The sequence below is a fragment of the Diceros bicornis genome, chromosome 30 (assembly GCF_020826845.1).
Source record: "Diceros bicornis minor isolate mBicDic1 chromosome 30, mDicBic1.mat.cur, whole genome shotgun sequence".
Taxonomy (NCBI): Eukaryota; Metazoa; Chordata; class Mammalia; order Perissodactyla; family Rhinocerotidae; genus Diceros; species Diceros bicornis.
This window is the reverse complement of record NC_080769.1, coordinates 15,103,894-15,120,557: the sequence shown is the minus strand read 5'-3', so window position 1 is coordinate 15,120,557 and position 16,664 is coordinate 15,103,894. Positions and strand designations below refer to the sequence as shown.

The 16,664-nt window shown below is 38.3% G+C and overlaps 1 long non-coding RNA gene across 1 annotated transcript; it reads left to right on the top strand.

Annotated features, from left to right (window-relative positions):
• Positions 1-12,075: 12,075 nt before the first annotated feature.
• On the top strand, positions 12,076-16,296 carry LOC131394495 (uncharacterized). Its single transcript, XR_009216151.1, has 3 exons — positions 12,076-12,146; positions 14,100-14,211; positions 15,950-16,296. It is a non-coding gene; the product is annotated as an uncharacterized LOC131394495 (long non-coding RNA).
• The last annotated feature ends 368 nt before the right edge of the window (positions 16,297-16,664 follow it).

Below are 16,664 nucleotides of genomic sequence, written 5' to 3'. Positions count from 1 at the left end.
TTCACATACCATACAGTTCACCCATTTAAAGTTTATAATTCAGTGGTTTTTTTTAATATATTCACAGATGTGTGTAACCATCACCACAGTAAATTTTAGAATATTTTCATCACCTCAAAAAGAAGCCTGAACCCTTCAGCTACCATCCCTTTATCCCCTGACCCTTTTTACCCCATCCCTAAGCAACCACTAAGCTACTTTTTGTCTCTATAGATTTCCCTATTCTGACTTTCCTATGAATAGAATCATACAGTATATGGTTTTTTTTTTTTTGGCTGGCTTCTTTCACTTAGCATTATATTTTCAAGGTACATTTATGTTGTAGCATATGTCAGTATCTCATTCTTTTTTATGACCAAATAATGTTTCATTGTGTGGATATACCACATTTTGTTTATCTGTTTGTGTGTCAGCGGACATTTGGGTTGTTTCCACCTTTTGACTATTATGAGTGATGCTGTTACATTCATGTACAAGTTTCTGTGTGGACATGTTTCCATTTGTTGGATATATACCTAGGAGTAGAATTGCTGGGTTACATGGTAGCTCTATGTTTAATTATTTGAGAAACTGCCAGACTATTTTCCAAAGTGGCTGCAACATTTTACATTCCTGTAGCAGTGTTTGAGGGTTCCAGTTTCTCCACATTCTCACTAACACTTGTTATCTAACTTGTTAATTTTAGCCATTCTAGTGGGTATGAAGTGGTATCTTAATTGTGGTTTTGATTTGCGTTTCCCTTATGACTAATGATACTGAGCATCTTTTCATGTGCTTATTGGCCATTTGTATATCTTCTTTGGAGAAATATCTGTTCAGATTCTTTGCCTATTTTTAAATTGGGTTGTCTTTTTACTACTGAATTGTAAGAAGTTGTTTTGGGGGAGGAGGTGGGGAAGATCAGCCCTGAGCTAACTTCTGTTGCCAGTCCTTCTCTTCTTGCTGAGGAAGATTGGCCCTGGGCTAACATCCGTGCCCGTCTTCCTCTACTTTATATGGACGCAGCCACAGCATGACTTGATACGCGGTACGTTGGTCTGTGCCTGGGATCAGAACCCATGAACCCTGGGCCGCCCAAGTGGAGTGCGTGAACTTAACCGCTACACCACCGGGCTGGCCCCAAGAGCTTTTTAATATATGTTCCGAATACAAGGTCCTTATTGGATATATGATTTGCAGATATTTTTTCCCATTCTAGATTGTCTTTCCACTTTCTTGATAGTGTCTTTTGAAGCATAAAAGTTCTTAATTTTGATGATGAAGTTTAACTTATTTATTCATTTATTTAGTTGCTTCTGCTTTTGGTGTCAGATCTCAGAGTCCATTGCCAAATACAAGGTCATGAAGATTTATGCCTGTGTGTTCTTCTAAGTGTTTTATAGCTTTAGCTCTTCAATTGAAGTGTATGATCCATTTTGAGTAAACTTTTGCTTATGGGATAAGGTTAGGGTCTAACTTCATTCTTTTGCATATAGCTATTCAATTGTCACAGCACCATTGGCACCCTTGTGAAAAATCAGTTGACCGTAGGTGTATAGGTTTATTTCTGGTCTTTCAGTTCTGTTCCATTGATCTGTATGTTTGTCCTTGTACCAGTACCACACTGTCTTGACAACTGTTGCTTTGTAGTGACTTTTGCAATTGGGAAGTATGAGTGTTACACTATTTATTCTTCTTTTTCAGAATTGTTTTGTTAGTTGTAGCTTGTTGCCTTAGAATTCCATATGAATTTAGAATCAACTTCAGAGTATAAGTTTTGCATTTCTTTGGTTAATTTATTCCTGGTTTTGGATACTATTGTGAATGGAATTGTTTTCTTAATTTTACTTTTGGGTTTTTCAGTGCAAATGTATAGAAATTCAATTGGGTTTTGTATATTGATCTTGTATCCTGCAACCTTGCTGAACTCGTTTATTACTTCTAATAGTTTTTTGGTAGATTCCTTAGGATTTTCTATATACAGGATCACTTCATGCAAATAGAGATAGTTTTACCTCCTCCTTTCCGATATAGATGCCTTTTATTTCTTTTTCTTGCCTAATTGCCCTGGTTAGAACCTCCGCTACAATTTAGAATAGAAATGGCAAGAGTGGAAATCTTTGTCTTGTTCCTAATCTTAAAGGGTAACCATCCAGTATGTCACCATTAAGTATGATGTTAACTGGAGAGTTTTTGTAGATGCCCTTTATATTGAGGAACTTCCCTTCTGTTCCTATTTTATTGAGTTTTTTTTTAATCATGAAAGTGTGTTGGATTTTGTCAAATGCTTTTTCCTACATCTGCTGAGATGGTCTTGTGATTTTTTTGTTTTTCATTCTATTTGTATGATGTATTACATTAATTATTTTTGGATGTTAAACCAACTTTGCATCCCTAGGATAAATCCCACTTGGTCATGGTGTATAATTCTTTTTATATATTGCTAGATTCAGTTTGCTAGTATTTCGTTGAGGACTTTTACATCCATGTTCGTAAGAGATATTAGTCTGTAGTTTTGTTTTCTTTCTTTTTTTTTTTTTTGGTGAGGAAGATTAGCCCTGAGCCTAACATCCGTTGCCAATCTTCCTCTTCTTGCGGAGGAAGATTGGCCCTGGGGTAACATCCGTGCCCATCTTCCTCTCTTTATTTTTTTTCATATGGGACACCGCCATAGCATGGCTTGGCAAGCGGTACATCAGTCCATACCTAGGATCCAAACCTGTGAACCCTGGGCCGCCACAGTGGAGCATGCAAACTTAATGTCTACGCCACCAGGCTGGCCCCTGTAGTTTTGCTTTCTTGTGACATCTTTGTCTGATTTTGGTATCAGGGTAATATTAGCCCCATAAAATGTGTTGGAAAGTGTTTCTTCCTCTTCTTTTTTTTTTTTTTTTTTTTGGAAGAATTGGTGTTAATTCTTCCTTGAGTGTTTGGTAGATTTCAGCGGTGAAACCATTTAGGCCTGGGCTTTTCTTTGTGCATAGTTTGTGGATTACTGATTCAATCTCTTCACTTATTATAGGTTTATTCAGATTACCTTGAGTCATTTTTGTAGTTTGTGTTTTTCTAGTAATTTGTGTATTTCATCTAAGTTATCTAATTTGTGTACTATTATTCATAGTATTTGTTTATAATCCTTTTTGTTTCTGTAAGGTTGGTAATCTTGTCCTCTCTTTTTTTTTCTTTTTTCCTCCAGTTTTGTGTTTTTTTTTATTGATGTTTTAATAGTTTTTAACATTGTGAAATTTTGGGTTGTACGTTTTTGTTTGTCCATCACCATATATATGTCTCCCTTCACCCCTTGTGCCCACCCCCCACCCCCATTGCCCCTGGTAACCACAATACAGTTTTCTCTGTCCATGTGTTGGTTTATATTCCACATATGAGTGAGATCATACAGTGTTTGTCTTTCTCTTTCTGGCTTACTTCATTTAACATAATACCCTCCAGGCCCATCCATGTTGTTGCAAATGGGACGATTTTGTCTTTTTTTATGGCTGAGTAGTATTCCATTGTATATATATATACACCACCTTTTCTTGATCCAGTCATCAGTCGAGGGACACTTAGGTTGCTTCCACTTCTTGGCTATGGTGAATAATGCTGCAATGAACATAGGGGTGCATAAGGCCCTTGAGATTGTTGATTTCAGGTTCGTTGGATAGATTCCCAGTAGTGGGATAGCTGGATCATAGGGCATCTCTATTTTTAATTCTTTGAGGAATCTCCATACCGTTTTCCATAGAGGCTGCACCAGTTTGCATTCCCACCGGCTGTGTATGAGGGTTCCTATTTCTCCACATCCTCTCCAGTGTTTGTTGTTTTTTGGCTTGGTGATTATAGCCATTCTAATGGGCGTGAGGTGATATCTTAGTGTTGTTTTCTCTCTCTTGTTTTTGATTCAAGTAATTTGAATCTTCTCTCTTTTTCTTGGTCAGACTGGACAGAGGTTTGTCAATTGTGTTGATCTCTTCAAAGAACCAGCGTTTTCTGATTTCCCTTTAGATTTCTTCTTCGACTCATTGGTTATTCACGAATGTGTTGTTTAGTTCCCACGTATTTATGAATTTGCCAAATTTATTCCTACTATTGATTTCTAATTTTATTTTATTATGGTTGGAGAACATACTTTGTATTATTTTTATGCTTTTAAATTTATTGGGGTTTGTTCTATAGCCCAACATTTGATCTGTTCTGGAGAATGTTCCCTATGTACTTGAGAATGTCTAGTCTGTTGTTGGATGGAGTGCTCTGTAGAAGTCTCTTAGAGCTGTTTGGTCTGTAGTGTTGTTCAAGTCATCTATTTCCTTGTTGATCTTCTGTCTAATTGTTCTATACATTATTGAAAGTGGGGTATTGAAGTCTCCAACTATTGTTGAATTGTCTGTTTTCATTTCTATTAAGTTTCATGTATTTCAGTGCTCCATTAATAGATGCATATATGTTTTTAATTGTTATGTCTTGAACTATTGACCATTTCATCATTATAAAATGTCACTATCTCTAGTATTCATGTTTTAAAGTCTATTTTGTCTGATGTTAGTGCAGCCACTCCAGCTTTCTTGTGGTTGCTGTTTGCATGATATTTTCCCCATCCATTTACTTTCAGTGTTTTTGTATCTGTGACTCTCGTGTGTCTCCTGTAGACAACATATAGTTGGATCATGTTTTTTTTAAATCCAATCTAACAATCTTTCCCTTTTGATTCTTCAGTCTGTTCACATTTAATGTTACTGATATAGTTGGATTTACATCTGCCATTTTAGTTTTTGTTTTCTATATGTATTTTCTAATGTAGCATTTTAATTTCATTAGTGATCTGTTTTTTAGTTTTTTTTTTTGAATTTTTTTAAGTCATTGCTCTGGGGTTTACTATACACGTCTCATCAGCTTTAGATTTGTACTAGCTGAATGTGGGTAATATGCAGAACCTGTACTGCTATGCAGCTTGATTCCCATTTTCCCCTTTTTTTTGATATTGTCGTTATATGTATTATATCTGTTAATGTTACAAACTCAACATTGCATTGTTATAATTATCATTTTACCATCTGCAGTCATTTCCTTAGCTCATTGCAACTTTGCTTCCATCCACCTCCTTTTGGGCTGTTACTAGGAAATATATTACACTTATATTAAATTGTGCGTTTTAAGCCATGATATGTTGTGTGATATTATTTTATACAATTGTTTTTTAAATCAGTTAAGAATAGAAAGGATAAAAAATATGTATAATTACCTTTACTGGGGTCACTTGTTTTCAGCCTGAAGAACTTTCTTTAAGGTATTTCTTGTAAATCAGGTCTACTAGCAATGAATTCTCTCAATTTTTGTTTATCTGGCAAAGTCTTTATTTTTTCTTCATTTTTGAACAGTACCTTTCCTGAATATAGAATTCTTAGTTAAGAGTTTTTTCCTTCAGCACTTTCTATGTGCTATCCCACTGCCTTCTGGCCTCCATTGTTTCTGCTGGAAGCCAGCTGTCAGTCTTATTGGGTTTCCTTGTAAGTGACTCATCATTTTTCCTCTTGATTCTTTTAAACATTTTTCTCCTTGTCTTTTACCTTCAGCATTTTTTACTCTGATGTGTCTGTTTGTGGGTCTCTTTGTGTTTATCTTACTTGGAGTTCTTAGAGCTTCCTGCATGTATAAGTTATTGTTTTTTAATAAACTTGGGAAGTTTGGGGTTATTATTTCCTTGAATATTTTTTCTGCTCCTTTCTCTCCTCTCTTTTCAGTACTCCAGTTCTGTGTATGTTCGTGCATTTAATTGGTCCCGTATTTCTATCAGGCTCTGTTTATTTTTCTTCATTCTTATTTCTCTCTGCTCTTCAGCTTGCATAAATTCTATTAATGTATCTAAGTTTGCTAATTCTTTCGCCAATTCAAATGTACTGTCAAGCCCCTCTAGTTGAATTTTTGATTTCAGTTATTGTAGTTTTCAACTCCAGAATTTCCATTTGGTTCTTTTTTGTAATTTTTATCTTTGTTGATATTCTCTATTTGATATAAATTGTCATCATAAGTTCTTTTACTTCTTTACCGTACATCTCTTTAGTTCTATGAACATACTTATAATAGCTACTTTAAACTCTGCTCTGTTAAATCTAACATCTGGATGCTCTCACAGGCAGTTTCTGTTGCCTGCCTTTTACCCAGTGTATGGGTCATACTTTTCTGTTTTTCTACATGCCTGGTAGTTTTTTGCTATAAATAGGACATTTTAGATAACATATTGTAGCAACTCTGGGTGTTGGCCCCCCACCCCCAGTCTCTTTCAGGGCTTGTTACTGTTGTTTGTTTATATACCAGCTGGATTATTTTAGTGAGATGTATTTCTTCCTCACTGTGTTAGACCTCTGATATTGCTTCTCTGGGTGGTGCAGTTTGGGGCCTGCCCAAAGCCACCCTAGGATGACAGGTACAGGTAGGACTCTCTCCCACTCTTGCCCTCATTACACCCAGCAGTTAACCTCCACTAATTGTGGCCCATTGCTGTGTTGTTCTCAGCAGTGCCCTGGGGCATGAATTCCTCTACAGACTAATCCAGTCAAATAGTGGCTCCTGCCGGGGATTAGTTTCTGAGGTTAATGTTTGGTACTTGTACGAACCCCAAGAGCTGTCTTCCCAGCTGTCTTATTCCCTAGTTCTCTCCTACAAACTAGCTGGCCTATAGTCTGGGCTGTATCTTCATTAGATCAAGGATTCTCTTCCCACTTGCTTTTCACCACAACTTGCACTGTTCTTGAGAGTGTCTTTAGGTTGAAACTTTTTCATGCTCTGTTGTATTGTCAATGCTGAATTTACTTAGGTTTTTGTGACTAGATTGCTGTCTTCCTCTAGGACCGTTTCCAAGGGCTTTAACTGGTTTTATTTAAAAAAAAAATTCACTAGTTTCCCCGAGAAGCAGGTGAGCAGAGCTACTCACGCTGTCATGCTGGAAGTTGATCTCTCCAGTGTTATCTTGTGTCTTAGAGAGCGAGGATCAATTTCACACGTTTTACATGTTTTGTGTCCTCTGTAGCACTGGCTGTAGTCCTTGACGCACATTATAAATGTTCAGTAAATTCATGTTGAATCTAGTGAAATTATAATCAATCAGTCTAACATATTGGTTAAGATCCCAGCTCTGATTCAAACTGCTGGGTCCCTTGGCAGTAGTGTGACTTTGGAGAAGCCACTTAACCCCTCTAAGCATTTGTGTTCTCATTTATAAGTGGGCTACTCTGTACCTCACAGGGTTCTTGTGAGGAGAGAGGGGAATAATCCATGAGTAGAATCCCTTAGAACAGTGCCTATCACATTTTAAGTGCTTTGTAAATGTGAGTGATAATTAATAGTCCTTGTTGACTAACACGGTATAAAAATGAGGACCTAAGATACATACTACTTGAAAAAATACTAATCACTAAAGATGTTAAAATTTTCTATTTGGCAAGTGTATCGTAATTTATGACCTGAATTTTTAACCAAAATACTGCAATTTGAAATTTTCCTTAGCCTTTTGACCATTTCTCCCCAAAATATCACCCATGTTTTGCAGTTCTTGAGTTCCAAGCTGCTTTAAGGGAAATCTAAAACCCAATGCTGTAGTTTGGCATCTGACTTCCAGTAGTGAGAACTCAGTGTTACAGTGGAACCTCAGGCGTGATTCATGGTTTTCTAATGCTGCTGTTAAATACTGTGCAGGCTCACACAAAAATGCATACGCTTAGCTGTCACTGACAGGAGTGGCTTCAGCTTTACGTTTGAGGAGCCGGAAGCCTTATTATAAGATTGGAAGAGGAAGGTGGTGGGAAACTCATTTTGGGGGTTTATTTCAAAACCTGTGGAGTGTATTTTTATACAGACTCACTATTTGCATGTTTGTACCATCTTTAATTCTTTAAATATCTTCTCTCTTTTTTATTTTTTTTTTTTTTTTTGTGAGGAGATCAGCCCTGAGCTAACATCTGCCAATCCTCCTCCTTTTTTGCTGAGGAAGACGGCCCTGGGCTAACATCTGTGCCCATCTTCCTCCACTTTATATGGGACGCCGCCACAGCATGGCTTACCAAGCAGTGCATCGGTGCGTGCCCGGGATCCGAACCAGCGAACTCCGGGCCGCCGCAGCGGAGCGCGCGCACTTAACCGCTTGCGCCACCGGGCCAGCCCCTCTTCTCTTTTTTTTTTTGAACAGTTTTATTTACTTATTTTTTTGTGAGAAAGATCAGCCCTGAGCTAACATCCGTGCTAATCCTCCTCTTTTTGCTGAGGAAGACCGGCTCTGAGCTAACATCTATTGTCAATCCTCCTTTTTTTTTTTTTCCCCCCAAAGCCCCAGTAGATAGTTGTAAGTCATAGTTGTACATCCTTCTAGTTGCTGTATGTGGGACGTGGCCTCAGCATGGCCGGAGAAGCGGTGCGTTGGTGCTCGCCCGGGATCCGAACCCGGGCCGCCGGTAGTGGAGCGCGCGCACTTAACCGCTGAGCCATGGGGCCGGCCCTTAAAATATCTTCTTTATCTTGATTCCTTGGCATCTTTGTGTACAAATAGCATAATTTCCCAACTGCCTATTAGGGATAAATAGATCTCTTTCTTTTTCCGTGAAGTGGGGGAGAAGTGGGATTGCTGCTTGGCGGAACTGCTGGGCGGCCAGCCCTCTGGGCAGATGTGCGCCCTGTTGCTCTGGGGAACTGCTAGAGAGCCAGCGTACTGCGCTGCTTTTCCTACTCAAGCGCCCGGGTTTTCTGGGAATCCTGTCTCCAGTTGCCTGCTGCACGTGGGACCTGAGGGGGTGAGAGGAGAGTGCAGGGGTTGACCCACCTGGCTCTCCCTGCTGCTGGTGGTGATGGATCATCCAGAGACTATCCCTTGAGCCCCCTCTCTGGGCCTGGAGCCTTCTTGTGTTCTCCCACTGCTCGGCTGCCGAACTCCTCTCTGCCTGTTTTAGGCTGTGTGCTCCATCTTGTCAGATCTAGTTTTCCACATTTCAGGCATCCCTCATGGTTTCTCAGCCGCAGAGGGTTCTTCTGGTATTCCAGTACAGTTATGCAGTTGTGATTATTTGTTTGTTTTTAGTCTTTCATGTGGTCTTGGAGTAAAAAGGGAAGGCTGCAGTGTGTGCTCAGTTTATCATCTGGTAAATCCAAGAGATAGTGAAAAGTTCTTTGAAATGAATTGTTTTTAGGGTTCAGAGTGGCTCTCCTTTTAGCTGCCCTTTGATTGAGGATCCCTTTAATGCAGCAGGAGACACGTTGGCTTGTGTTTGGCAAGGCTCTTGAGGAGTGAGTTCCTTTGGTGAGCATCAAAATCTTCTCTTGAAGAAAGAAACTCTAAGTTTACGTAATTAATGTGTTGACTATATCTACAGTAACTCCTGAGAGGAAAGTATATTCAGTTTTCTTATTGGGAATGCCTGGAGCTCTTTTCTCAAAGTTAGGACCTCCCCATGCACCCTTCCCCGTGCTATACTTTCTAGGTAGTGGAAGTAGAAATTCTCATGTAGCTATACGCAACATCCGTGAAGAGCTACAATATGCCTAGTGGTGTGCTAGGCGCTAGGGCCGAGGTTAGCAAGCCAGTGTACAGTTTTTGTAAATAAAGTTTTACTGAAACACAGCCATACCCATTCATGTCTGTATTCTTTATGGTTGCTTTCACTCTACAAAGGCAGATATGAGTTGTTGCAACTAAGGTCATATGGCCAACAAGTCTAAAATACTAACTATCTGGCTTCCTGGGGAGCATAAATAAAGTGGGTGTGGATTCTCCTGAGTCTGGTGTCTATTTGGTGCAGGAGAGAGGAAAATGTGGACTTTGGAGTGTAGAGGTTAGTTGGATAGGCAGAGAGCCTCCTGCCTTCATAGAATTTGTTTTGTTATGTTTGGGGGTCATCAGGTTATCTTTTTCAATAGACCCCCCAAAAATTGACCTCCTGTTTTCCTTACCAGTTATCCCATTCACTGCTTCTGATTGAACCCCTCTTTCCTGATTCATAGCACGGAGTATGGAACACTGTCTGATAGCTTCTTCCCTATTCTGCCCTTAAATCTCTTTTGATATCCTTTTTTCCCAATTGTAAATCCAAACTGAAGCTCAATCTCATTCCTTTCCCTCTCTCTCAAAGATAACCACTGTCCTGAAATTGGTGTTTATCATTCCTTTGCTTTTCTAATTTTGCTTTCATTGCATATGTATTCATCCCTGAACAATACCTAATATTGTTTTGTCTGTTTGATAACTTTGAATAAGTGGTATACTGTATGTATTCTTCTGCAGCTTGCTTTTTTGTCTTAGCAATATATTTGTGACCATCCAGCTCTATTTCTTTGAATCTCACTTCTATTTGATATTCTACTATATGGACATATCACAGTTTATTAATGCATTCTTTGGGCTCTTTTTTTTCCTAATTAAGTTGACCGTTTATTTATCTATTTTTAATAGCTTTATTGAGATATAATTTATAGACCATAAAGTTCACCCATTTAAAGCGTACAATTCAGTGGTTTTTAGTATATATACAGAGTTGTACAACAATCACTATTATCTAATTTTAGGACATTTACATCACTCCCAAAAGAAATGTTGTACCCACTTGTAGTTACTTCCTATCTCCCTTCCCCTTCCTCTACCCTCAGATTAAAGCTAATCTATTTCTGTCTCTATTGGTTTGTTTATTCTGGATCATATAAATGGAATCTTTCGTGGTCTTTCATGACTGGCTTTCACTTAGAATGTTTTTGAGGTTCATCCATGATATAGCATGTACATAGTGGGCTTTTAAATTGTTCACAGTTTTTTGCTGTTACAAATGATGCTTTGCATGTGTTGGGGAACTATTATTTTTTAAGTGACTTTTACTATTAGTAACAGTAAAAACCTATCTCATATTCTTATCATCTGCTGAAGCTCTGGGAGAAAAAGACAAAGGTAATGTTTATCACAGAAGTATAATTGAGTGCCTCCAGGAGTGAGTAAGGCACAGTCCTTACCTCTTGAAGAATGCACAGTGTAGCTGGGTTAGAATGACAAATTAATTATAAAACCATGGAAGTGCTACAAGTGAATAAGCAAAATTCTGTGGAAATGCAGAAGGAAGAGCAGTTCATTTCTTAGGAGATGAGTACAAAGCGTTATAAAATGAACGACATTTGATCTGAGTCTGACCCTGGAAAATTACTGAGATTTCAGGAAGTGAGTGTTGAGAGAGAGAAAGCAGTGTGCAAAGACATTGAGAGATGAGAGCGTTTTCCAGGAACTTAGACGAGATGGGCTGGACCTGAACAATATCGTGGTGGGACAGGAGACTAGGATGGGTCCAGGCTCATTGGTTTACACCCGCTATGGGAATCACTGGGAGAATCAGGCAAGATTAAGATGCAGCCTCATTTGTATTTTAGAAAAAAAAACTCTGGCAGCATAGAGGGCAGGCTGGAGACGGGAGAGTCTAGAGGCGGGCAGTCCACACGAAGACCGTTCCAGTCTTGTAGGTGAGAGATGATGCCCTGATGCTGTTAGCGTTTTTCATGTTAAATTGACAGGACTTATTGGAATGGGTGGTAAGGGAAAAGAATTCTAAGGTGACTCCCCTGGTCTCTCGCTTGGACAACTGAATGATTTGGAAATTTGATAACTATCCCCCACATAGAGAAGATTAACTTGTGTTGGAAGCTGTCTCCTTTCTACAAATGAAATATCTACTTCAGTTTGCTTTAAGGAATAAGATAACTTATAATTTAAAGATTGCTTAAAGTGTTTTATTTCCAATTCAGAAATGAAACACAGGTATTTACTGAGCCTAGGTTATATCAATTTCAGACTTGAACAATCAAACTACTATTAATTGTCATTTCCTCATAGCCAAAAGAATGCAATGGTGTAAAGATTCCTGTTGATGCCAGTAAACCTAATCCAAATGACGTGGAGTTTGGTAATCTGTATTTGGATATGAATGGAATCATCCATCCCTGTACTCATCCTGAAGACAAGTACGTAACCTGTTTTTGTCACTGACATCACCAGTTACAGAGGAGTACTATATTATATTACATTGTTTGCTTATCATTATAGACCGGCACCAAAAAACGAAGATGAAATGATGGTTGCAATTTTTGAATACATTGACAGACTTTTCAATATAGTAAGACCAAGATGACTTCTCTACATGGCAATAGATGGAGTGGTAAGTGCTAAAATAATTAACTTAGAGTCTTCCGTTTTTGTTTTTGCTGTGTTCCCAGTGTCTAGAATGAAAGTCAGCTAAATAAAGAAAAATATTGAGTGTGGTAAATTTGAGAAAGCAAGCCTCATCCTTCAGTCATGCATTCAAACACTTTTTATGCCTGTTTTGTACCAAGTACTGTGAAATGCTGGGGATGTTGGTGACTGCCCTTGCTTTTGAAGGGCTTACCAGTAAAGGGACAGAGACTTAGATAAATGAGTGAAGTTAGTTATTTATGGGCTTTATAGGCACTAGATAACACATGCAGCATGTTGAGGGAAGAAGGTATCAGTGCTACTAAGAGAGTTGGAAGATAGAGAGGAGGTGACTTTTGTCCCATTTCTTGAAGGATAAAGAATAATTGGAGATTGGTGGGCAGTGGAAGGGGATGGATGGGACAGATATGGGGAGGGAGGACCTTATGGACTTCTCAAATGTGGCAGGTAAACACACTCTCCATGCCTATGATCACACTGACATATTTGGGCAACTGTAGGAGTTTTAGATTGGAAAGGGAAGTAGAGTGATGACTTGAAGAAGGCCTCACCTGCCACACTCAGGAGTTTGGATTTTATCCTATAGGCTGTGATTAGTCATCACAGGACCTTAAGAGGGGAATAACTTACTGACCTATGATAATAATATCAAGTAGCTTAGGTTATAATTGGTTAGCAAACTATATACCAGGGTTCAAGGAAAATTAAGGTAAATCATAAGCCTAAATTTATTTATCCATATGCAAATAGATTCTCTTTATCTTTTAGATTTAGCAATTGTAGTAGCTAATGGAATGATTTTGAAAATCCAGAAAACTTTGGGTCCAAGAAGATTAACTTTTCTGTGAGGTTCTCTTTACTCAAAGAAAAATCTTAGCTACCTGATAACTTGTTAAGTTGTAGTTAAAGTGGAGTAAAGAATAAAGGGAACAGGAATATGTCTTATTTGGAGCATATTCCAATTCACATTAGCTAAGTTTCTTGAAGAAAATTTTTAACTTTACTGCAGTATGCCCTTACTGCTAGATCAAGTATAAAATATGTACATATTTGTGTGCGTTGTGTACGTGCTCATGTCTGTAACATGTTTTTTTCTTAAAATATAAATGTAGATCATAGAACTTGGTGCTTGAAAGAATTAGATTAGGTGGTCTCATTTTACAGAAAAGGGAACTGTTTAAAAGAGAATATAAAATAACTTATTTTTTGTAGACAGGATACTTTAGAGTCCCTTCCAACCCCAAAACTCAGTTCAGTAACTTCAGAACCTTACAGTCCAGTTCACTTCATTTAGGTTTATCCAGTGATTTAAATTTCACTTGGTTAGAGTGATTTAAAAGTACTTTTGGTAAAAACCTTGTTCCCTGTCTCCTGCTGTGCTTGTAGAGACAGAGTGGTGATTATGAAGCTTATTGTGGGAAGTACAAAATGGAAGTGCCTTGGGGTCCTACAGATCAAGTAGTTTTCTTTTGCTTTTATAGGGCATTGTGGATCTCATTTGGAGACCGTCCTTCCTCTTAGGCAAGGACAGAAGGAAGCTCTTCCTGATCCTGGTTCTGTAGTCATTGTCTGCTGGCTGAGTCTTTGAGTAAAGTGAGCTTTCTTCTTGGGTGCTTTGAAGCACCATAACCCAGTGGAATTGGCATTAGGTCGTGGGGCCTGCACTGTTAAGTGCTGTGGCTTCATAGGATGTTTGTGCATTTGATATGTCACTCACTGAGCTCAGCTTTTAGGTTCTTGGTCCAAATTTAAGTCCTCAGGATCTCCTGTCTGTCGTGAAAGGATTATTAGACATATTACTTACCTTTTCCATTTTAGTGTACTAGTTTTATAAAAACAACTGATTCAAAATAATGTGCAGATTTAGTTGCAAATATTTTGAATAATATTATGTGAATGTGAAATACATGTTTTTCAGGAACCACGTGCTAAAATGAACCAGCAGCGTTCGAGGAGGTTCAGAGCATCAAAGGAAGGAATGGAAGCAGCAGTAGAGAAGCAGCGAGTCAGGGAAGAAATACTGGCAAAAGGTAAAGAAAATGAGTCTTGAAGGTGGACTTTTTATAAGATGTATGCAGAAGGGGGAGGGGCGGCAACTTTTTCTTTCAAATAGATAAGGTTTTAATTTACTTAGAATCCCAGAATATGCAAGGAAAATTTATGTTCACTGTTGAGGAAAAGTTGTTAATGGAATTCTTCACTATTTGTTTCCAAACTCTGTAGTAAAAGAGAAACTTGGGAATACAAGGAGAGAATTCTGGTAGGGAGAGCAGATTGTCAGTCCCTCTCAGGACAAGTGCAGCTCTTCTGCTAACTTTTCTATATCTGTAAAACAGAAATATTTTAAGTGCTTCTTACTTCTTTTTTTCTAATGGGGGCTATTAGAAAGCTAGCATTCTGTAAACATTTTCCTCAAATCAGTCTTGGTAGCTTGCCTATTGCTTCCTCTTAGAACTCAGAGGTCTACATGAGGAGGCCTGGGATGATGTGATCCATATTCCAGGCTTTCACCAAGTCACACACACTGTCAGTCTAGATTGATGTAGCAGGAACCGAGGCAGTGAGGTACCCAGGGTTCTCTCAATTTTGAGGAGGGGAGGGGTGGGATGTGGCCATTTTTGCAATTCTTCAAAGCCTTGAAATTCCTGATGGGTACATAGGTAGGAGTTGGCTAAAGCTCAGAGAGGAGAAAGGTCAAGAGGTCTTCATGCCCACTCTGACTGGTTCTTTCCCAAGACACCTGTGTGTGAGATGGGGTGTGGTTGTAGCAGAGTGGTTTGTTTGGTGCTTTGTTACATAGGGCAATATGATAGACCAGGAAAGCCACAGTTTATTGGCTCAGGATATTACACTTGGAAGTTGAAAAAGGATACCATGGTGTAGTCAGGTCAAGCCTGCAATTATGATACATTCTATGTTATTTTAATTTGCTAGAAGTATGCGAGTATATAGTTACTTTTAGCTGTAGCTTATACTAATACTCTAAAACCTGTTTGTATCTATAACAGATTGTCTTTGATTTTAAAGATGTCTTCTTTCTTGAACATGTTATGAAATATGTTTGTGTCTTGAGAAAAAGCTAATCAGTGATACAGAGGGAAAAATAGGATTTTTGTATCCCTCTAGCTGATATTTTTATTTCTTATCATTTATTTCTTATCATAAGCTGTGATAAATTCAGCATTTTAATTTGTTTTTCTTTTTTTTTTATAATTTTTATTTATTTATTTTTCCCCCCAAAGCCCCAGTGTATAGTTGTACGTCATAGATGCACATCCTTCTAGTTGCTGTACATGGGACGCAGCCTCAGCATGGCCGGAGAAGCGGTGCCTCGGTGCGCGCCCGGGATCCGAACCCAGGCCGCCAGTAGCGGAGCGCGCGCACTTAACGGCTAAGCCACGAGGCTGGCCCTAATTTTGTTTTTCTAAGGCACCTTTATTTTAAGAACTGGTATCAAATTAGAACCCCTAACCCGTGTGTGTATTCTGCTGCAGAGGGCCTTAGGAAGAACATCATAATTTTTATATTTTTATATAACAATATAGTATCTTTTGTGTACTATATATTGTTTGACACTTCTGTTAAAGCTTTATTTAAATTTGAGGAGAGGAATCTTATTTTCTTCCCAGAAAGGGGAACATTGTTCCTCAAGTGACAATACTTCTCATTTTTTTGTATTTGAACTTACTGTTTTTGTTGTTTGGGCTTAATATTGTGTAGTTTACCTCACTTTTTATGGCGATAACAAAACATTGCCTTTTTCTCTAGGTGGCTTTCTTCCTCCAGAAGAAATAAAAGAAAGATTTGACAGCAACTGTGTTACACCAGTAAGTAGTCTCAGACTTTGCTGGCTATTGCTAACTCTTAAATGATAGCTTAATTTATTTCCTTCTATCATTTTAGGGAACCGAGTTCATGGACAATCTTGCTAAATGCCTTCGCTATTACATAGCTGATCGTTTAAATAATGATCCTGGGTGGAAAATTTTGACAGTAAGTTTCACATTTTGGTACTTCAAAAAGATGAAGGTGATATTTGAGTCTATACTTTGATATGACTGATAGTATTTTTTTCTTTTTTCCCCCCTGTGAAATCCTAGTTGACTGTCAGAGGAAAGGAGAGGCTGCCAGGGTTATTAGAAATGGGATGTCTTGCATGATCCAGTTTTAGACAGTCGAATTTTCTCTCAATGCCAATTTTTTGTCCTCGTACCGTCACTATGAAGCCATAAAATGGTACTCATGGTTTAAAAAATATCTATTTATGTATGAAAGTAATTTTTAAATGAAAATTTCTATTTGAAATCAAAATATAGCAAAATTAAAGTCGTGGGTCTGCCTTGAAAGAATCACTGTGTTCTCCTAAGTATTTACGTAAAATTTAAACAAACTGTTGTGTGATTTTAGGGTCATAAGCCTATTTCCCTGTTATTAGGTGTGGGAAATTGTGTTTACTGGGTGTCTTTTATTGATTGCTCCCAGG